A 23,346-nucleotide genomic window follows, 5' to 3' on the forward strand; every position below is an offset into this window, starting at 1 on the left:
TCTATGCTCTATCAGTCGCTCCTTCGATGGTGAAATACACTGTAATAAAATGCCAAATTCTCATTTCAATGAGACAATTCAGAATTTAGATGTCCTTTTCTGATAGTCTGTTGTAATTCTCAATTTTCTTGAGATTATAATAGTAAATGCTTCTCCTTTTCTCAGTTTCTATCTCCTCTTTCATCTGCCTAGTCTTAGCTATTTTCTCTTTCAGTATCTTGTATAGCTTGTAAGATCCAAGTGTACCTATGATGCATAAAGCTACAACCAACAAGGGCCTCAAGATGGTTCTTTCTATTCACTTTCCCATGTTCCCAGTCCATTTTCCAATGGTTGAAAAAACACTTCCAATAGCTGCCCATGCACTGGTGGCTGTCAAAAGTTTCAGGTCTCTTTTAAAGTCAGTCATGTTTGCAAAGTACATGTTTATCTCCTTACTGTTGTCTGGTATGTAGTTATAATAATGTTGCACATGTAACCTCTTACAGACTCCACACTTCTTTGCAAGTAAAATGTCTAACACAAGACAATTCTGCAAAACCACTGATTTCACAGCAAACATCTCTATGTCCATTAATACCATAGCTCTTGCAGTGTCAGTAGATAGATTGTCTACAATGGTTGACAACTTCCTACTCTTGAGATCATTCAAGATAACTTCCACTGGTGGAAATATAGCACCAATTGCACCAATTAAAACTCCCACTATCTCTGAGGCACCTACTCCTCTTTTAACTCTGAAGTTTGATTTCTTATCCTATACTGGTTCATTGATCTTGTCCACATGATACATTTTTAGAAAAACTACTCTGTTACCAGGTTCCATACCAGCCTTTTGGCAGCTTGCAATAAACTTTTTTCCCACAAATAAAATAAACACCTTGTAGAACGGTTCCTGTCCATTAAACATAAAGGTCCATATACTTTTAAATAAAAAAACATATCTACATTCACTAGTACCTACAAAATGAGTGTCTCTCTTTGGCTTCGGTCCATATACACATAATTTCCCTGCATGTTGCCATTCTAAAGCTAAGAATCCTTGATTCTCAGACATTGCATGTGTTGCATCTTTTTCCCAAGTTTGCAAAATTGCTCTCTTTTCTATTTTGGCTTTCATTGTCCTTCTTCTGTCAAGAACTTGTTCAATGAACTCTTTTTCTACTGAACTAAGTATGCAGGTCAAATCTTTCTTGTGTGCATATGCTGTTCCAAAAGTCAAAGTAGGCTCAAAGAATCCTCCCACAATGTCAATGTTTTTTGCTTTATCAATACTACTCGGTGCTTCATGCTAGGCACAAAAGAAAACATGAGATTACATATGTTAATGACAAGCTGTGATAAGTGATTCCTTCATGCACTGATGAAGGGATTTTCATGCAATCATACTCATACAGTCATTTATAATACACATTTGATAGCAAACTGTCCTTAGAATTGTCTGTGCGTAAAAGTCCTTCATCCTTATGTATGGTATCTTGATTTGTGAGTTAATCTTCCAAATTTGGGGCACTTGTGACTGAAGTTTTCTCACTCTCATTCGTATCAGGCAAACTCAATCCAATAATCATCAAAATAATCACAATCACACATACTTAAATTTACTCCTCTTTCTGCTATCAGAATTCAAGGCTTATCTAGATTCAGACCACAATATATTTCTAATTATTAATCAAAAATCAGGTAATGCAAAAGCAGTTTTCAATTATTTTTCGTCTCTTTTAGAATTTTCTTTGTTTGAGCAAAAGCAAATTCAAAAACAGTTTTCTTAAAAACAAAAATCCAAAAAGTTCATCAAAAGACTCTTATTTACAAAACTTTGAAAGTTCCTTCTAAAAGTTCAAATGTCTCTATTAATAAACCATCTGATAATAACTGATTAGCACTTCCAGCAAATAGGATCTCTGTTTATCAAGTGGCAATGAAATTTCAAAGTTCAATTCCAAAGTAATTTCATGCTCCAAAATGTTCAGCTGGAGAAGAATTGTTAACATAGAAGGCAACAAACTTCTTCTCCCAGTCATCATTTGCGAAATAAGACCATTCAGGAGTGAAGTGTCTTTGACTTTGCACTCTTTTTCTCTTTGACCTCCTTGTGACATGATCTTCAGTTTCACTGTCACTTTGATCTGATTCTTCAGTTACTTCAGCAATAGTAGGAGGCATTTTTACCACTGGCTATGGGATTTTCTCTGATGTCCAGTAACAACTCTTTTCTCTGGCACAACTGGGGTTTCAACTTTATCTGAGCTAGCAGGAGTCATCTGACTTTCTCATTCAACTGCTGTTGACATGCTCAGATTTTCACCAGACTGTGCATGCTTTGCATTAGCCACTTGTCCATTTCCCACAGCTTGGTTAATCTGGACCCATTCTCTCACTGTAACCGACCCTTTGGGAACAGGTGCTGTTTCATCAAGAGGACTTCGAACTTTGCATGTGTGGCTTGCATAAATCTAGTTTGGGGGACCAGCACACTTCATAGCTGTTGTTGTCACTAGAACAATCTGATACAGGCCTTTCCAACGTGGCTTCAAACATGTCTTTCTCACATGCCTTTTCACTAACACCGAGGTTACCAGGAGTCAGGTTGTGATAAAGTTATTGTTGCGGCTACAGAGTTGATTTTCCAACCTGGTGAGGAAAAGAAGAAACCACATCCGCTATAATCCAGAACCTAGTCATCTATAATGTTCACAAGAGCATTTGCAGGCACTGCTGACAATCTCATAGCTCGCCCCATGATGATCTCATGTTGCGTCAAGCCAGGTGTGCTGCGCTTACTCATCAGGACAAGAGGCAAAGCATCTGTCCATTTAGTGTTGTAGATGCATATACTATCGCCAGTTGGTTTGTAACTGCAATGCAATCTTTGCTCAACTTGTAATCCCACACACATTTAAGGATCTCACTATTGAAAAGAGTTCCTCCATCTGATTCCAGAGAAGTCAGAAAAACGAATCGAGGTATCAACCCCCTCAATAGCAGATTTGCAACTGTGAGTCTATCATTTCTTTGAGTCAGGTGAGCCTCTACCCAATGGGAGAACATGCACACCACCACCAAAATATACCTCTGCCCATTACACTCTGGCAATTTAAGGAAATCAAGTTGCATTCTGTTGATTGGTTCTCCTGACCTACCTATGTGTCTCAGTGTAACAACTGTGTGTTTCCCTACATTCATCTGCTGACATGTTACACATCTGTGACACACTGCTTCTTCAACCAAACTAATTCTTGGGTTGTGCCATGTTTGTCTGACTGTTCTAATCATTTAATCTCTAGCACTATGACCTTGATCATGTTAATATTTTGCCGTCTGGAACAATAAGCTATTTGGCAACACTGCTTTCCCCACACTCAACACCCAAACATCATCCTCATTCCTCTGAACACATCCTGCTCTAATCCATCCCTGCTTCTCTTCTTCCGTCACTTCTTCCTGCAATCTTTTGACTTCTTCCCAAGTATCAATAGCTATCATAAAGAAATTTTGACCTGTCTCATCGTCATTTCCATAGCTCAATTCCTCATTAAAGCACAATGCAGGGCACAATAATTCGCAACTTCCGCAGCATAGGTATTTTCCCAAGGATATGAATTCCCTTGATTTCTGGTGAGCTGTACATCTTTCAACTGCAGTTTTTTCAGGACACTGTAATGCATTCAGCAATTGATAAACGTTGTCACTGTTTCGGATAGGTGATCCAGAAGAGGTCATGAAGCCTCTCTGGGCCACAACTGTCCAAAGTCATGATCGACACCAAAGGTGGCTATCAGTGATGATGGTCACTATGAGCTGTTCAAAAATTGAGCATGCTCTGGTAAGAGCAATCAATTCAGCTACTTGGGCAGAAAAGACTTCTTGAAGCCAAAATACTTCTGTCACACCCGAGACTGTGCAAGCTGCATAACCAGCTCTCAGGGCACAATTAGAGGCTCTTCAAAATGAGCTATCAACAGAAATGACATAGGGGGTCATTACGACCACGGCGGTCTTGCAAAAAGACCGCCGAGGCCGTGGGAGCCAGAATACCGCCATTGCTGGCGGTATTCCTGGCTCCCTATTATGACATTTCCACTGGCCCAGCGGAAATGTCACATCAACATTGCTGCCGGCTCGTAATAGAGCCGGCGGCAATGCTGATGTGCAGCGGGTGCAGTAGCACCCGTTGCACATTTCACTGCCCGAAATTCGGGCAGTGAAATGCGCGACTGGGCTATGCCTGGGGGCCCATGCAAGTGCATGGGCAGTGCAGCGGCCCCCAGGGGCACCCCAAGTCCCCTTACCGCCAGCCTTTCCATGGCGGTGTTTTCCGCCACGGACAGGCTGGCGGTCGGGGACTCATAATCCCCAGGGCAGCGCTGCTTGCACCGCTGCCCTGCGGATTATGACCACCAGGCGGAAACCTGGCGGTAAATTGGAGGGGCCGGCGGTATGGGCGTGGCTATTCCGCCACGGTCATAATTGCTGGCGGAACACCGCCAGCCTGTTGGCGGTGTTACCGCCACCTTACCGCCGGCCGTCAGGGTCATAATGACCCCCATAGTCTTTTTTGTCCAAAGGGGCATCTTAAATATTGGATCTCGGTTTGGTGCACAGTCCAATCGCATCAAGACAGTCATGCTCAACCTCATCTTCGTGATTACGTGCATTTTCTACAGGATTTTGAAAAGTGTTCCCACATTCAGAACATTGTGACTCTTTATATTGACATTAGAAGAACCTAGGATTATTTGCCCATAGCTGGTCAAACGGGTATTGGTCTTAGTATGGCTGAGGAAAATCTTCCCAAAATGGGGAATAAAAATGTTCAGTGGGTGGCCCATAACAATGCTTTCACACTGCTCAATACCAATGCTTAATTCAGCCATAGCTCTTAAACAACTGGGCAACACTGCAGCTACAGGATCAACTGGCTAAAACAAATATGCCACAGGCTTTTTTGCATTTTCATGTAACTGTGTCAAAATTGAGAGAGCATATCCATCCATCTCACAGCAAATCAAAAAAAAAAAAAAAATTAGTTTTAATCGGGCATTCCCAGAGCTGGGGCTCAGAACAAGATTCCTCTCAGCTCAATGAAGGCTTTCATGCATTCGTCATCAAATGGTACTGCATCAATCACATCCTTGTGTGTCAATCTCTTTAAGGGCTTGGACAAAAGGGAAACATTTGGAATCCATTAGCAGTAGTAGCCAACCATTCCCAGAAACATTCTGACTTCCCTCTGAGTAACTGTGGGATTCATCTGCATGATTGCTGAATTCTGTCTTGGGACACCTTCCTTGCACCTTTCTAAATGTGGTAACCTAAGTATCGGACTTCCTTTTAATAGTTCTGCAACTTTGCTGGGGAAACTGTAGGAGGCTGTCCTGGTTTGCAGTGGGTACATAAGGTAATTACACCTTATACCAGGTCCAGTTCTCCCTTATTAGTGAAATGTAGGCAGTGTCTAGCAGCTTAGGCTGTCTAGAGGTCGCTGTAGCAGAGCAGCCAAGGCTGAACTAGGAGACATGCAAAGCTCTTGCAGTACCACTATAGTCACATAGTACTTATACACAATAAAAGACAATACTCAGTGTTACCAAAACTAAAGGTACTTTATTTTAGTGACACAAGGCCAAAAATATCTTAGAGGCAATACTCCTGCTGGAGGTAAGTATTATACACAATTTATACACTAGAAACCAAAATCAGGTAAGTAAACAGTCATAGAATAGTGCAAACGGTGAAAAACACATTAGATTGCAATGGGCCTAAGGGCAACACAAACCAAATACTAAAATAGTGGAATGTGAAAGTCAGATTCCCCCCATGGCAAGTGTAGTGTGTAAATGGGTGCAGGGAGTATAAGAAAACACCAAAGGTAAGTAAAGTACCCCAACCCAGAGCCCAGGAAAACAGGCGTAAAGTACTGCATGTTTTCTCAGAACACAATAGAAGTCGTGGTGAAGGATTATGCAAGAAACAAGCAAGACTGCAAGAAACCAATGATAGATTCTGGGACCTGAAGACCTGTGGAGAGAGGAGACCAAGTCCAGAAGTTCATGAAAAGTCCAGGAAGAACAGGAGCCCATGCCAACCTGGAAGAAGGTGCAAAAGTGGATTCTCTGGTTGGAAGAAAAGTACAGAAATGCACCAAAGAAGATAGCTGCGGGGTCCTGCTTGGGGCAAGAGATGTCCCACGTCGAGACATTGGATGCAGGCTGTTTGCGTCGCTGGATTCCGCCAACAAGCTTTGGCTCACGCAAGAGCGTGTTTTGCATCAAAGAGGAGCTGCCCAGGCCCAGGAGGGACCTGGTGGTCTCAACTCTCAGCACTTCAGAGAGCCCTCAGAAGACCAGGCAGTACCCACGGGAGTCCCAGGACACGGGAACAAAGGCGTTGCAAAGTGCAGTTGTTGCAGTACTACACAGAGGGATCCCACGCTGCCGGAGAACAACTCAGGGAGCTCAGCATCACAGGATAGAGTGCTGGGGACCTGGGCTGTGCTGTGCAACAAGAACTTTTGGAGGAAGTGCACAGAAGCCCAAGGAGCTGCAGAGGACACAATGCACAGGGGTACTGTCTGGCACAGGGAGGCAAGCCCTTACCTCCACCAAATTTGGACAGCTGGACCTTTGGACAGTCAGGATCACTTCGGCCCACCACCTGTGTTCCAGGGATCACGCTTGTCAACAGCAGAGGAGTCCCAGAATACCGGTCGTCATTGCAGAGAGGTGCCTGCTGAAGCAGGGAAGTGGCTCTATCACTCCACAGGATATTCCTTCAGTTTTTCTGGTGCAGGGTGAAGACAGGCAGTCCTCAGAGCGTGCACAACCTGGAAACTGTTGCAGTTGCTGGCTGGAGCTGCTGGTCAAAGTAGCCTTCCTGGTTACTTTGTTGCAGTTACAGCAGTTCCTGGAGCCGTCTGTGGTTGATATGACGGTCAGAAGCTGAAGCAGAGGATGCAGAGGAGTTCTGGTGGAGTCTTGCAAATCTAATCTGAGGAAACACCCAGAGGAGAGACCCTAAATGCCCCTGAGAGGGGGATTTGCTACCTACCCAGGTACGCACCTATCAGGAGGGGTCTCTGACATCACCTGCTGGCCCTGGCCACGGCCACTCAGAAGCTCCCAGAGGGTCCCCACACCTTGGAATCCAAGATGGCTAATGCCATGGACACTCTAAAGGAACTCTGAGCACCACCCGTGGGGTGGTGATGGACAGGGGAGTGGTCACTCCCCTTTCCTTTGTCCAGTTTCGTGCCAGAGCAGGGACTGTGGGTCCCTGAACCAGTGTAGACTGGATTATGCAAGGAGGGCACCAGTTGTACCCTTCAAAGCATTTCCAGAGGCTCTGGGAGGATACCCCTCCCTTGCCTGTAATACCTATTTCCAATGGTAGAGGGTGTAACACCCCTCTCCTAAACGTAATGCGTTGTTCTACCTTCCTGGAACTGAGCTGCTTCATCCACAGGAGGGAAGAAACCTGTCTGTGAGGTGGCAGCAGCTGGGGCTGCAGTGAAAATCTCAGAGAGCTGGGCTGGCAGTACTGTGGGTCCATGGTGGAGCCCCCAGGTCGCATGGAATTGTCACCCCAATACAACATGTGGAATGGGGGGACACTTCCATGATCTTTGACACCTCACACGGCCATATTTGGTGTTACCTTTGAGAAGTTACATATATTATATGTAGTGCACACGTATTATGGTATCCCCACACTCACGAAGACCGGGGAATCGGCCCTCGACAACGTGGGGGCACCTTTGCTAGTGCAGAGGTGCCTCACACACAGTAACATTGCACCCAGCCTTCAGTAAATGATGATTAGGCATATAGGTGACTTATTGTAGGAGGCTGGACTGGCTTGTAGTGAGTACCAAGGGGTACTTGCACCTTGCACCAGGCCCAGTTATCCCTTATTAGTGTATAGGGTGTCTAGCAGCTTAGGCTGATAGATAATGGTAGCTTAGCAGAGCAGCTTAGGCTGAACTAGGAGACGTGTGAAGCTACTACAGTACCACTTAGTGTCATATGCACAATATCATAAGAAAACACAATACACAGTTATACTAAAAATAAAGGTACTTTATTTTTATGACAATATGCCAAAGTATCTTAGAGTGTACCCTCAGTGAGAGGATAGGAAATATACACAAGATATATATACACAATAGCAAAAATATGCAGTATAGTCTTAGAAAACAGTGCAAACAATGTATAGTTACAATAGGATGCAATGGGGAAACATAGGGATAGGGGCAACACAAACCATATACTCCAAAAGTGGAATGCGAACCACGAATGGACCCCAAACCTATGTGACCTTGTAGAGGGTCGCTGGGACTATAAGAAAATAGTGAGAGTTAGAAAAATAACCCTCCCCAAGACCCTGAAAAGTGAGTGCAAAGTGCACTAAAGTTCCCCTAAGGACAAAGAAGTCGTGTTAGAGGAATAATGCAGGAAAGACACAAACCAGCAATGCAACAACTGTGGATTTCCAATCTAGGGTACCTGTGGAACAAGGGGACCAAGTCCAAAAGTCACAAGCAAGTCGGAGATGGGCAGATGCCCAGGAAATGCCAGCTGCGGGTGCAAAGAAGCTTCTACTGGACAGAAGAAGCTGAGGTTTCTGCAGGAACGAAAAGGGCTAGAGAATTCCCCTTTGGTGGACGGATCCCTCTCGCCTTGGAGAGTCGTGCAGAAGTGTTTTCCCGCTGAAAGGACGCCAACAAGCCTTGCTAGTCGCAAATCGTGCGTTTGGTGTTTTTGGACGCTGCTGGGGCCCAGGAGGGACCAGGAGGTCGCAAATTGGACCTGAAGAGAGAGGGGACGTCGAGCAAGACAAAGAGCCCTCACTGAAGCAGGTAGCACCCGGAGAAGTGCCAGAAACAGGCACTACGAGGATGCGTGAAATGGTGCTCGCCGAAGTTGCACAAAGGAGTCCCACGTCGCCGGAGACCAACTTAGAAACTCGTGCAATGCAGGTTAGAGTGCCGTGGACCCAGGCTTGGCTGTGCACAAAGGATTTCCGCCGGAAGTGCACAGGGGCCGGAGTAGCTGCAAAGTCGCGGTTCCCAGCAATGCAGCCCAGCGAGGTGAGGCAAGGACTTACCTCCACCAAACTTGGACTGAAGAGTCACTGGACTGTGGGGGTCACTTGGACAGAGTCGCTGGATTCGAGGGACCTCGCTCGTCGTGCTGAGAGGAGACCCAAGGGACCAGTAATGCAGCTTTTTGGTGCCTGCGGTTGCAGGGGGAAGATTCCGTCGACCCACGGGAGATTTCTTCGGAGCTTCTGGTGCAGAGAGGAGGCAGACTACCCCCACAGCATGCACAAGCAGGAAAACAGTCGAGAAGGCGGCAGGATCAGCGTTACAGAGTTGCAGTAGTCGTCTTTGCTACTATGTTGCAGGTTTGCAGGCTTCCAGCGCGGTCAGCAGTCGATTCCTTATCAGAAGGTGAAGAGAGAGATGCAGAGGAACTCGGATGAGCTCTTGCATTCGTTATCTAAAGTTTCCCCAGAGACAGAGACCCTAAATAGCCAGAAAAGAGGGTTTGGCTACCTAGGAGAGAGGATAGGCTACTAACACCTGAAGGAGCCTATCAGCAGGAGTCTCTGACGTCACCTGGTGGCACTGGCCACTCAGAGCAGTCCAGTGTGCCAGCAGCACCTCTGTTTCCAAGATGGCAGAGGTCTGGAGCACACTGGAGGAGCTCTGGACACCTCCCAGGGGAGGTGCAGGTCAGGGGAGTGGTCACTCCCCTTTCCTTTGTCCAGTTTCGCGCCAGAGCAGGGGCTAAGGGGTCCCTGAACCGGTGTAGACTGGCTTATGCAGAATTGGGCACATCTGTGCCCAAGAAAGCATTTCCAGAGGCTGGGGGAGGCTACTCCTCCCCTGCCTTCACACCATTTTCCAAAGGGAGAGGGTGTCACACCCTCTCTCAGAGGAAGTTCTTTGTTCTGCCATCCTGGGCCAGGCCTGGCTGGACCCCAGGAGGGCAGATGCCTGTCTGAGGGGTTGGCAGCAGCAGCAGCTGCAGAGAAACCCCAGGAAGGGCAGTGTGGCAGTACCAGGGTCTGTGCTACAGACCACTGGGATCATGGGATTGTGCCAACTATGCCAGGATGGCATAGAGGGGGCAATTCCATGATCATAGACATGTTACATGGCCATATTCGGAGTTACCATTGTGAAGCTACATATAGGTAGTGACCTATATGTAGTGCACGCGTGTAATGGTGTCCCCGCACTCACAAAGTTCAGGGAATTGGCTCTGAACAATGTGGGGGCACCTTGGCTAGTGCCAGGGTGCCCTCACACTAAGTAACTTTGCACCCAACCTTTACCAGGTAAAGGTTAGACATATAGGTGACTTATAAGTTACTTAAGTGCAGTGTAAAATGGCTGTGAAATAACGTGGACGTTATTTCACTCAGGCTGCAGTGGCAGGCCTGTGTAAGAATTGTCAGAGCTCCCTATGGGTGGCAAAAGAATTGCTGCAGCCCATAGGGATCTCCTGGAACCCCAATACCCTGGGTTCCTCAGTACCATATACTAGGGAATTATAAGGGTGTTCCAGTAAGCCAATGTAAATTGGTAAAATTGGTCACTAGCCTGTTAGTGACAATTTGAAAGTAATGAGAGAGCATAACCACTGAGGTTCTGGTTAGCAGAGCCTCAGTGAGACAGTTAGGCACCACACAGGGAACATATACATGCACACCTATGAGCACTGGGGCCCTGTGTGACAGGGTCCCAGTGACACATACATATAGGCCACAAACCTATGAGCACTGGGGTCCTGACCAGCAGGATCCCAGTGACACGTAACAAACTTACTGAAAACATAGTGTTTTCACTATGAGCACTGAGGCCTGGCTATCAGGATCCCAGTGAGACAGTGAAAACAGTGACAAACACCCTGACATACACTCACAAACAGGCCAAAAGTGGGGGTAAGAAGGCTAGAAAGAGGCTACCTTCTCACACTTATAAGTTACTTAAGTACAGTGAAAGTGGCTGTGAATTAGTGGCAGTCCTGATGAAAGGTTTGTATGAGCTCCTTATGGGTGACAAAGGAAATGCTGCAGCCCATAAGGATCTCCTGGAACCCCAATGCTCTGGGTACCTAGGTACCGTATACTAGGGACTTATAAGGGGGGAGGGGCAGTGTGCCAATTAGAATTGGAATATGGAGTCACTAAGGTTTAGTGGCAATTTAGTAAATAGAGAGAGTATAAGCACTGGAGTTTTGGTTAGTAGAACTCCAGTGACACAGTCAAGCATACCCGACAACACATATAGGCCACAAACTATGAGCACTGGGGTACTGACTAGCAGGATCCCAGTGAGACAGTAAAAACACACTGACAAGCAGGCAGAAATTGGAGGTAACATGCCAAGAATGAGGGTACTTTCCTACAGAAACTTTGTCCATTTTTTCCAAATTATTCAAGACAGCAATGGTATCTCTTCTGCAGGGTTCTTGAGTATTTGACGCAACCAATAGGTCGTCTATATAGTCCACTAAAACTGAATGGTAGGGCATTTTATGGGAATCCAAGTTCTTTTTCAAAATCTGATTAAAGATTGATGGCGATTCCATATATCCCTGAGGAGTACGTCACAATGTTAAAATATGCTTGCCGAATTTAAAGGCAAAGAGAAAGTGGCTTTCCTCATGCAAGGGAATGGAAAAGAATACTTGGCACAACTAAATGACGGTAAAGCATTGTGCTTTACATGGGTCTGAAATAAAATCACTGCTGGATTTGTCACCACTCGACAACATGGAACAACTATCTTATTCACTTTTCTCAAATTCTAAACTATGCAGTATTTTGCACTGAGCCTCTACAATCCTAAAATACGGGAATTACAAGGGGTTACCAAATTTTCCTTCAGAACACCATGCACAGTAAGACTCTAAATCAAATGTATTATTCTTGCAACTTTCTTGGGTGTCATGTTGTAAGATGGTATCCTCTGATACACTGTATTTGGCTTCACTGTTATTTTGACTGGCTCTACTCCGTTTATGAGTCCTATATCCTTTCCTGAATGGCCCCAAACTCCAGAAAGAACTGCCTACTGTAATGTTTCAGGCAAATCATCACATGTCATCACTGGATACAGCAAGATAAGTGGGTACTGTTCTACAACTTCACAAGGAACATCTTCTTCCTCATTTGTTTGTATTTCTTATCCTTTGAGTGTGCAGTGAATGGAACAGTTTAGCTTACATAGCAGGTCACATCCTAACAGATAAACTGGACTTGAATTGCAAACTAAAAATTGGTGCTTCTCTTCAAAGGAACCAATTTGTACTGGGACATGTTCTGTAACAGGATTTGTCAACTACTTATTTGCTAGTTCTACAACCTGAATTCCCCTTCTTTATAGCGGCAAGGCTGGCACTTCAGCAGCTCTGACAGTGGAATGTGTAGCTCCAGTGTCGATCAAAAATGACAAGTCATCTCCCATAACATTGGCATTTACATAAGAACCATTCCGATCTACCTCCAAGGATGCAGTTAACATGCAATCTTCATCATCAGAACTTTTACTGTGAACTGTTTCTGAGAATTCCTCATCACTTAAATCAATTAAGGGAATTTGGTAAGCTATCTGATTCACATTTGCCAATTGATTTTTGCTTACCTTTGTGTGAGAAAGTAGCCTCTTTCTAGCCTTGTTACCCCCACTTTTGGCCTGTTTGTGAGTGTATGTCAGGGTGTTTTCACTGTCTCACTGGGATCCTGCTAGCCAGGGCCCAGTGCTCATAGTGAAAACCCTATGTTTTCAGTATGTTTGTTATGTGTCACTGGGACCCTGCTAGCCAGGACCCCAGTGCTCATAAGTTTGTGACCTATATGTATGTGTTCCCTGTGTGATGCCTAACTGACTCACTGAGGCTCTGCTAACCAGAACCTCAGTGGTTATGCTCTCTCTGTACAAATTGTCACTAACAGGCTAGTGACCAATTTCACTAATTTATATTGGCATACTGGAACACCCTTATAATTCCCTAGTATATGGTACTGAGGTACCCAGGGTATTGGGGTTCCAGGAGATCCCTATGGGCTGCAGCATTTCTTTTGCCACCCATAGGGAGCTCTGACAATTCTTACACAGGCCTGCCACTGCAGCCTGAGTGAAATAACGTCCACGTTATTTCACAGCCATTTACCACTGCACTTACGTAACTTATAAGTCACCTATATGTCTAACCTTTACCTGGTAAAGGTTGGGTGCTAAGTTACTTAGTGTGTGGGCACCCTGGCACTAGCCAAGGTGCCCCCACATCGTTCAGGGCAAATTCCCCGGACATTTTGAGTGCGGGGACACCATTACACGCGTGCACTATACATAGGTCACTACCTATGTAGAGGGTCACAATGGTAACTCCGAACATGGCCATGTAACATGTCTAAAATCATGGAATTTTCACCCCATTGCTGCTGCTGCCAACCCCTCAGACAGGTTTCTGCCCTCCTGGGGTCCAGCCAGGCTTGGCCCAGAAAGGCAGAACAAAGGACTTCCTCAGAGAGAGGGTGTTACACCCTCTCCCTTTGGAAAAAGGTGTCAGGGCTGGGGAGGAGGAGCCTCCCCCAGCCTCTGGAAATGCTTTGATGGGCACAGATGGTGCCCATCTCTGCATAAGCCAGTCTACACCGGTTCAGGGATCCCCCAGCCCTGCTCTGGCGCGAAACTGGACAAAGGAAAGGGGAGTGACCACTGCATCTCTCTCTTCACCTTCTGCCACGGAATCGACCGCTGACTGCTCAGGAAGCCTGCAAAACCGCAACAAAGTAGCAAAGACGACTACTGCAACCTTGTATCGCTGATCCTGCCTCCTTCTCGACTGTTTTCCTGGTGGTGCATGCTGTGGGGGTAGTCAGCCTCCTCTCTGCACTAGAATCTCCGAAGAAATCTCCCGTGGGACGACATAATTTTAGTATTGTGTACATATATCTTGTGCCTAAGCTGCTAGACACCTCTTCTACACTAATAAGGGATAACTGGATCTGGTGCAGAGTGTAAGTACCCCTTGGTACTCACTACAAACCAGGCCAGCCTCCTACATTGGTTGTGCAGCGGTGGGATAAGTACTTGCAACTACTTACCACTTTGTCATTTTGTACTTTTCATAAGAGAAAAATATACAAAACAAGTTCAGTGTATGTACACCTATCCAAAAAGTTTTGCTTTTCTTCTCTTACTCTATTGATAAGTGCTGAAAAGTACCTCTAAAACTTTCAAAAGTTTCTAAAAAGTTGAAAAAGTTTTTTTCTGTTCCTTAAAAAGTTCTGAAACTTTTTTCTTTCTTTTTCTGTCCCTTAAACCTTTTTCTATCATGTCTGGTACAGGTCCTACTCTTGATCTGGCCAGCACTGCTTATGACAACCTTAGCTGGAAAGGTGTAAGGGGTCTCTGCATTAATAGAGGTTTAGGGGTAGGGAAGAATCCCTCTAGAGAACTGTTGATTAACATGCTCATTGAAAATGATAAGGCCTTAGCTGGCACATCAGTTGAGAGGTTAGCAGATGGTTCACACTCTGATTCTGGGGTAGCCCCAGTAAGAATGTTAGATGGTATTCTTGCCAACTTGCCCCTTAGCAGACCACCTAGCATAACTAGGATTGTCATTCCTGCAGGTCAAGTTGTTAGAGTGCCAACTGTTAGGGACATTTCTTCCTCTGTCCATTCACACCATTCTTCTGTGTCTAAGCATGCCCAACCCACCCACCCTGATGACAGAATGTTAGAAAGGGAGCTCAATAAACTGAGAGTGGAAGAGACCAGGCTGAAGCTTAAACAGCAACAGCTGGCTCTGGACAGGTAAACTTTAGACTTAGAAAAAGAAAGGCAGAGGTTGGGGTTTGGACCCCATGGTGGCAGCAGCAGTATTACAGATAGTAATCCTGTGAAAGAGCATGATTCTAGGAATCTGCATACGATAGTTCCCCCTTACAAGGAGGGGGATGACATTAACAAGTGGTTTGCTGCACTTGAGAGGGCCTGTGTTGTACAGGGGGTCCCTCAAAGGCAGTGGGCTGCTATCCTATGGCTATCTTTCAGTGGAAAAGGTAGGGATAGGCTCCTTACTGTGAAGGAAAGTGATGCCAATAATTTTACAGTTTTAAAGAATGCACTCCTGGGTGGTTATGGCTTAATCACTGAACAGTACAGGATCAAGTTCAGAGAAACAAAAAAGGAGTCTTCACAAGACTGGGTAGACTTTGTTGACCATTCAGTGAAGGCCTTGGAGAGGTGGTTACATGGCAGTAAAGTTTCTGACTATGAAAGCCTGTATAACTTAATTCTGAGAGAGCATATTCTGAATACCTGTGTGTCTGATTTGTTACGCCAATATCTAGTAGACTCAGATCTGACCTCTCCCCAAGAATTGGGAAAGAAGGCAGACAAATGGGTCAGAACAAGAGTGAACAGAAAAGTTCATACAGGTGGTGACAAGGATGGCAAGAAGAAAGATGGTGAGAAATCTCAGGATAAGCATGGGGATAAGGGTAAAACCAAAGATCCTTCTTCAAATCCTAAACACTCTTCAGGGGGTGGGGATAAAACACATTCTTCCTCTTCTTCACAACCTGCATACATTAAAAAGCCTTGGTGCTTTGTGTGTAAAAACAGAGGCCATAGGCCAGGGGATAAGTCCTGTCCAGGTAAACCCCCAGAGCCTACCACCACTAATACATCAAGCTCTAGTGCCCCTAGCAGTAGTGGTACTAGTGGTGGGACTGCTAGCAACAGTCAAGTTAAGGGTGTAGTTGGGTTCACTTATGGGTCCATCATAGAAACTGGGGTAGTCAGTCCCAAGACAGTTTCTGTCACACCTAGTGGCATTGGCCTTGCCACTCTGGCTGTTTGTCCCCTTACAATGGATAAGTACAGGCAGACAGTTTCAATAAATGGTGTTGAGGCCCAGGCCTACAGGGACACAGGTGACAGTATCACTTTGGTGACTGAAAACCTAGTGGCTCCTTAACAACACATCATTGGACAGCAGTATAAGATTATTGATGTCCATAACTCCACTAAGTTTCTTCCCTTAGCTATAGTTCAACTTAGTTGGGGTGGAGTTACTGGCCCTAAGCAGGTGGTAGTGTCACCTAGCTTACCTGTAGACTGTCTCTTAGGTAATGACCTAGAGGCCTCTGGTTGGGCTGATGTAGAGTTTTATACCCATGCAGCCATGCTGGGCATCCCTGAGGAATTGTTTCCTCTCATTTCTACTGAAATGAAAAAGCAAAGGAAAGAAGTCCTGAAAACTCAGGATCCCTCTCCAACAACAGGTAAAAAGGGTATCACAGTATCCCCTAACCACTGTGCCATTCAGGATACCATTCCTGTGGTGGGAGAAACCTCTCCCGGGGTGGCACCTGTTCCAAGGGAATCATCAGCTGGCATAGCTGTACTCCCTGAGGTGGAAGTACCTCTCTGTGGGATAACTCATATTGGTGAGAAAAAGAGCACCATTTTTGTTAACATGGAGCATCCTCCAACCCTCCCAGAGAAACGTTAGTGCAGAAACTCTGCACTGCCTCACAACACTTAGGACAGCATCCCTGCTCTAGTGTGGTGCTCATAGGACAGCATCCCTGCCCTGCTCCAACTCAAGAGAAACAGAATCCCGGTTCTCTCTTCCAGCCATATGGACAAGGTTTTTGCCCAGCTATGGCTTTTCTGAGACAGCATCCCTGTCTGGCATTCTCATCACTAGAAATAGGTTCAGTGGACAATTCCCACTGCTCTAAACTAAAACTTACTGATAGAAACTCTAAAAATACATCTTCACATTGTTGCTTAGCTAAAAAACTTCAAACAGGGTGGTTTATATCCCCACAGGGAAGTAACCATATAGTGGATGATAAAGGGAGTAACCAGTCTATTGCAGAGCTGCTCTCTACTTATCACCACTTAGACAATAAAGTCTCAACTGGCCAAGATTAGCCTTATTGTCCTTCGTTTGGGGGGGGGGGGTTGTGTGAGAAAGTAGCCTCTTTCTAGCCTTGTTACCCCACTTTTGGCCTGTTTGTGAGTGTATGTCAGGATGTTTTCACTGTCTCACTGGGATCCTGCTAGCCAGGGCCCAGTGCTCATAGTGAAAACCCTATGTTTTCAGTATGTTTGTTATGTGTCACTGGGACCCTGCTAGCCAGGACCCCAGTGCTCATAAGGTTGTGACCTATATGTATGTGTTCCCTGTGTGATGCCTAACTGTCTCACTGAGGCTCTGCTAACCAGAACCTCAGTGGTTATGCTCTCTCTGTACAAATTGTCACTAACAGGCTAGTGACCAATTTCACCAATTTATATTGGCATACTGGAACACCCTTATAATTCCCTAGTGTAGGAGGCTGGACTGGCTTGTAGTGAGTACCAAGGGGTACTTACACCTTGCACCAGGCCCAGGTATCCCTTATTAGTGTATAGGGTGTCTAGCAGCTTAGGCTGATAGATAATGGTAGCTTAGCAGAGCAGCTTAGGCTGAACTAGGAGACGAGTGAAGCTCCTACAGTACCACTAGTGTCATATGCACAATATCATAAGAAAACACAATACACAGATATACTAAAAATAAAGGTACTTTATTTTTATGACAATGTGCCAAAGTATCTCAGTGAGTACCCTCAGTATGAGGATAGCAAATATACACAAGATATATGTACACAATACCAAAAATATGCAGTATAGTATTAGAAAACAGTGCAAACAATGTATAGTTACAATAGGATGCAATGGGGGCACATAGGGATAGGGGCAACACAAACCATATACTCCAAAAGTGGAATGGGAACCACGAATGGACCCCAAACCTAAGTGACCTTGTAGAGGGTCGCTGGGACTGTAAGAAAACAGTGAGGGTTAGAAAAATAGCCCACCCCAAGACCATGAAAAGTGAGTGCAAAGTGCACTAAAGTTCCCCAAAGAGCACAGAAGTCGTGATAGGGGAATTCTGCAGGAAAGACCAAAACCAGCAATGCAACAACGATGGATTTCCAGACGAGGGTACCTGTGGAACAAGGGGACCAAGTCCAAAGGTCACGATCAAGTCGAGAGTGGGCAGATGCCCAGGAAATGCCAGCTGTGGGTGCAAAGAAGCTGCTACTGGACAGTAGAAGCTTAGGATTCTGCAAGAACGACAAGGGCTAGAAACTTCCCCTTTGGAGGATAGATGTCCCACGCCGTGGAGAGTCGTGCGGAAGTGTTTTCCTGCGGAAAGACCGTAAATAAGCCTTGCTAGCTGCAAAGCTCGCGGTTAGGGTTTTTGGGTGCTGCTGTGGCCCAGGAGGGACCAGGATGTCGCCAATTGCGTCAGGGGACGGAGGGGGCGCCCAGCAAGACAAGGAGCCCTCTCAGAAGCAGGCAGCACCCGCAGAAGTGCCGGAACGGGCACTACGAATTGGAGTGAAATGGTGCTCACCCGAAGTTGCACAAGAGAGTCCCACGCCGCCGGAGGACAACTCAGGAGGTCGTGCAATGCAGGTTAGAGTGCCGTGGACCCAGGCTTGGCTGTGCACAAAGGAAATCTTCGTGGAGTGCACAGGAGCCGGAGTAGCTGCAAAACACGCGGTTCCCAGCAATGCAGTCTGGCGTGGGGAGGCAAGGACTTACCTCCACCAAACTTGGACTGAAGAGTCACTGGACTGTGGGAGTCACTTGGACAGAGTTGCTGAGTTCAAGGGACCTCGCTCGTCGTGCTGAGAGGAGACCCAGAGGACCGGTGATGCAGTTCTTTGGTGCCTGCGGTTGCAGGGGGAAGATTCCGTCGACCCACAGGAGATTTCTTCAGAGCTTCTAGTGCAGAGAGGAGGCAGACTACCCCCACAGCATGCACCACCAGGAAAACAGTTGAGAAGGCGGCTGGATCAGCGTTACAGTGTCGCAGTAGTCGTCGTTGCTACTTTGTTCAGCTTTAGGCGGCTGAGCCTCATCCAATCTGCGACGTCCTTCATACCCTCTTGTAGGTTGGTCTTGGCGCTGGCGGGGTCCTTGGTGAGGGAGAGTATAAGTTGCGTGTCGTCGGCCTAGGAGGTGATGATGATGTCGTGCTTGCGTACGATGTTGGCGAGGGGGCTCATGTAGACATTGAAGAGTGTCGGGCTGAGAGATGAGCCTTGGGGTACGCCGCAGATGATCTCGGTGGGTTCTGAGCGAAACGGAGGGAGGTAAACTCTTTGGGAACGGTTTGAGAGGAAGGAGGCGATCCAGTCCAGGGCCTGGCCTTGGATTCCGGTGGAGCGGAGGCGGGTGATTAGGGTGCGGTGACAGACGGTGTCAAAGGCAGCCGAGAGGTCGAGCAGAATGAGGGCGACTGTTTCACCGTTGTCCATCAGGGTTCTGATGTCGTCAGTGACTGAGATGAGGGCGGTTTCAGTGCTGTGGTTGGTTCGGAATCCGGTTTGTGAGGGGTCGAGCAGGTTGTTGTCTTCCAGGAAGGTGGTCAGCTGTTTGTTGACGGTCTTCTCTATTACTTTGGCTGGGAAAGGCAGAAGAGAGATGGGGCGGAAGTTTTTCAGGTCGCTCGGGTCAGCCGTAGGTTTCTTTAGTAGGGCGTTGACTTCGGCGTGTTTCCAGCATTCGGGGAAGGTAGCAGAAGAAAAAGAAGAGTTGATGACGGTCTGGAGGTGCGGGGCGATGATGTCGTCGGCTTTGTTAAAGATGAAGTGCGGGCAGGGGTCCGAAGGGGCGCCGGAGTGGATAGAGTTCATGATGGATTTGGTTTCTTCCGTGTTGATGTGGGACCAGTTGTTGAGGGTGATGGCCGTGGATGCCGGTTCGGTGGTGTTTGGTTGGGTCTGGTGTCCGAAGCTGTCGTGGAGGTCGCTAATCTTGCGATGGAAGAAAGTGGCAAGGGATTCGCACAGATCCTGTGAGGGTGTGACGGCGTTGGCGCTGGGGTTGGAGAACTCCTTGACGATGCTGAAGAGTTCTCTGCTGTTGTGTCTGTTTTTGTCCAGTCTGTCGGTGAAAAAGTTCCTTTTGGCGGCGCAGATCAGGTGGTGGTGTTCGCGGGTAGCGTTCTTGAGGGCGGTCATGTTGTCAGCGGTGCGGTCCTTGCGCCAGGCTTTCTCAAGGGCGCGACAAGTTTTCTTTGATTCTTTGAGGGTGTCAGAGAACCAGAGAGGTTTTTTGGTGTTGGTCTGTCGATGCGTGCGTTTGAGGGGAGCAAGGATGTCTGCGCAGTTGGAGATCCAGTTTGTGAGGTTGAGGGCTGCGTCGTTGGGGTCGGTGGTGAGGGTGGGTTGGTTGGTGGCGAGTGCGGAGAAGAGTTGCTCTTCGGGGATCTTGTTCCACTGTCGACGAGGGATGGGTTGGGTGAGGAGGTGGCGGATCTCTCGTCGGAATGTGAAGTGGACGCAGCTGTGGTCGGTCCAGTGTAGGGCGGAGGCGTGGCTGAAGAAGACGTGTTTGCTGGCGGAGAAGATGGGGTCAAGCGTGTGTCCAGCGATGTGGGTGGCGGTGTTCACCAGTTGTCGAGCAGGGTGGTGGTGTTGGGGTCGTTGTTTTGTTCCAGATGGAAGTTGAGGTCACCTAGGAGGATGTAGTCCGGCGAGGCGAGGGCGTGCGGGGAGATGAAGTCGGCGATGGTGTCGCTGAAAGGGGCGCGTGGCCCGGGAGGACGGTAGATGAGGGATCCTCTGAGGGTGGTCCTCGGATCGGTGCGAATCTGAAAATGCAGGTGTTCAGCGGCGAGAGGGGTGTCTTCGGTGGAGGTGGTGACGCTGATGGAGTCTTTGAAGACGATGCCGATACCTCCTCCTACCTGGTTGGTGCGGTCTTTTCTGGAGATCTTGTAGCCTTCGGGGATGGCAGTGGCGATGTCAGGGGCCGAGGAGGCGTTCATCCAGGTCTCCGTGATGAAGGCGACATCCGGTGCTATGGAGTCCAGGAGGTCCCAGAGTTCAACGGCGTGTTTGTGGACGGAGCGAGCGTTGACTAGGATGCACTTGAGGTGGTTGATGGCTCGTGGGCTGTTGGTCATGGTTGTTGCGTGGTGGAAGGTGCGTTTGCAGGAGTTGCAGGCGAAGGGTCCATGGGTGCGTTTGGGGTGAGCTTGGAAGCAAGTGTTGGAGCGTCCTGGGTTGAGGGCGTGGAGGGTGGTGGGGTCGTAGCGGGTCAGCGGGGCTTGGGAGAGCTGGGGACCAGGGGTCGTGGCGCTGGACAGTCGCAGACGGGCTTGCCTCCGGCGCACCCGCTGCGCTCTCGCACAGCGGCTGCCATATGAGGTGGGGGGGGAGGGGTCAGGTGGGGGCGAATGGGAGCTGGGGGCGTGCAGGAGGTCGCGGCGGGAAAGCGCGAGGGAGGGGGGGACAGGTAGAGTGAGAAGAGCTGGGGGAGGGGGGTTTAAGGGTGGAGGGGGTGAGTGTTAGGAGGTTTAGGAGATAGGGGAGAAAGATAGGAGTAGGGTTGAGAAGATAGGGGAGGGGGGGTTGTAGAGGTGGGTGAGGGTGAGAGGTAGAGTGAGAGGATAGGAAGATAGGTAATAGAGGGGGTGAGGGGGGGAGAGATAGAGAAATAGATAGAGAAAATAGATAGGGAAATCGATAGATAGGGAAATAGATAGAGAGATAGGAAGATAGGAGGAGGTGGAGAGTGAGGGAGTTAGTGGGATAGAGAGAGAGGTAGATAGGAGGAGTGGGGGAGGTAGATAGTGAACGGGTTAGATAGGGGAGATAGAGAGGGGGATGCGAGTGGGGGAGGGGGATGAGGCAGGAGCAGGAGGGCAGGCACGGGGAGAAGAGGACGGAGGAGGCAGAAGACAAGAAGACAAGAAGAACAGAAGACAAGAAGAACAGAAGACAAGAAGAACAGAAGGACGGGAAGACGGAAAGGACGGGAAGGACGGAAAGACGGAAAGACGGGAAGGAGGGAAGGAGGGAAGACCGTAAGAACACAGAATAAGATACACAAGAAGATACAGATAACGAAGAACAGAGGGCAGAAGACCACAGAAGAAGATGAGGAAGAAGAGAAGTAGAGTGAAGACGGGGGAAAGAAGAGTACAGAAGAAGATTACAGACGAGGAGCGAGGAGGAAGAACAGAAGAACAGAGAAGAAGAAAAGAAGCAGGAGCAGGAGAGAGGGTGAGTAGCGCAGAGCGAGGGGCTGGGAGGTGGGGGGGTACTTACTGTGAGGTGGGTCTCAGGAACTCAGGAACCTGGAGGAGCTGCAGCAGCAGGGGGAGCGACCTACCCTTGGGTCAAGGGTCGCTACCACTGTCGCGCAGCGGGCGCCATATGAGGTAGGAGGTGGGTCAGGTGGGGCGAATGGGAGCTGGGGGGCGGGGGCGTGCAGGAGGTCGCGGCGGGAAAGCGCGAGAGGGGGGACAGGTAGAGTGAGAAGAGCTGGGGGAGGGGGGTTTAAGGGTGGAGGGGGGTGAGTGTTAGGAGGTTTAGGAGATAGGGGAGAAAGATAGGAGTAGGGTTGAGAAGATAGGGGAGGGGGGTTGTAGAGGTGGGTGAGGGTGAGAGGTAGAGTGAGAGGATAGGAAGATAGGTAATAGAGGGGGTGAGGGAGGGGGGGAGAGATAGAGAAAATAGATAGGGAAATCGATAGATAGGGAAATAGATAGAGAGATAGGAAGATAGGAGGAGGTGGAGAGTGAGGGAGTTAGATAGTAGGATAGAGAGATAGAGAGATAGGTAGATAGGAGGAGTGGGGGAGGTAGATAGTGAACGGGTTAGATAGGGGAGATAGAGAGGGGGATGCGAGTGGGGGAGGGGGATGAGGCAGGAGCAGGAGGGCAGGCGCGTGGAGAAGAGGACGGAGGAGGCAGAAGAGCCGAAGTCAGAAGACAAGAAGAACAGAAGACAAGAAGAACAGAAGACCGGAAGGAGAGAAGAAAGGAAGACCTGAAGGAGAGAAGAAAGGAAGACGGGAAGAACACAGAAGAAGATACAGAAGAAGATACAGAAGAAGATACAGAAGAAGATACAGAAGAAGATACAGAAAACGAAGAACAGAGGGCAGAAGACCACAGAAGAAGATACAGAAAACGAAGAACAAAGGGCAGAAGACCACAGAAGAAGATGAGGAAGAAGAGAAGTAGAGTGAAGACGGGGGAAAGAAGAGTACAGAAGAAGATGAGGAAGAAGAGAAGTAGAGTGAAGACGGGGGAAAGAAGAGTACAGAAGAAGATTACAGACGAGGAGCGAGGAGGAAGAACAGAAGAACAGAGAAGAAGAAAAGAAGCAGGAGAGAGGGTGAGTAGCGCAGGGCAGAGCGAGGGGCTGGGAGGTGGGGGGTACTTACTGTGAGGTGGGTCTCAGGAACTCAGGAACCTGGAGGAGCTGCAGCGGCAGGGGGAGCGACCTACCCTTGGG

This window comes from Pleurodeles waltl, chromosome 11 (genome assembly GCF_031143425.1).
Source record: "Pleurodeles waltl isolate 20211129_DDA chromosome 11, aPleWal1.hap1.20221129, whole genome shotgun sequence".
Lineage (NCBI taxonomy): Eukaryota > Metazoa > Chordata > Amphibia > Caudata > Salamandridae > Pleurodeles > Pleurodeles waltl.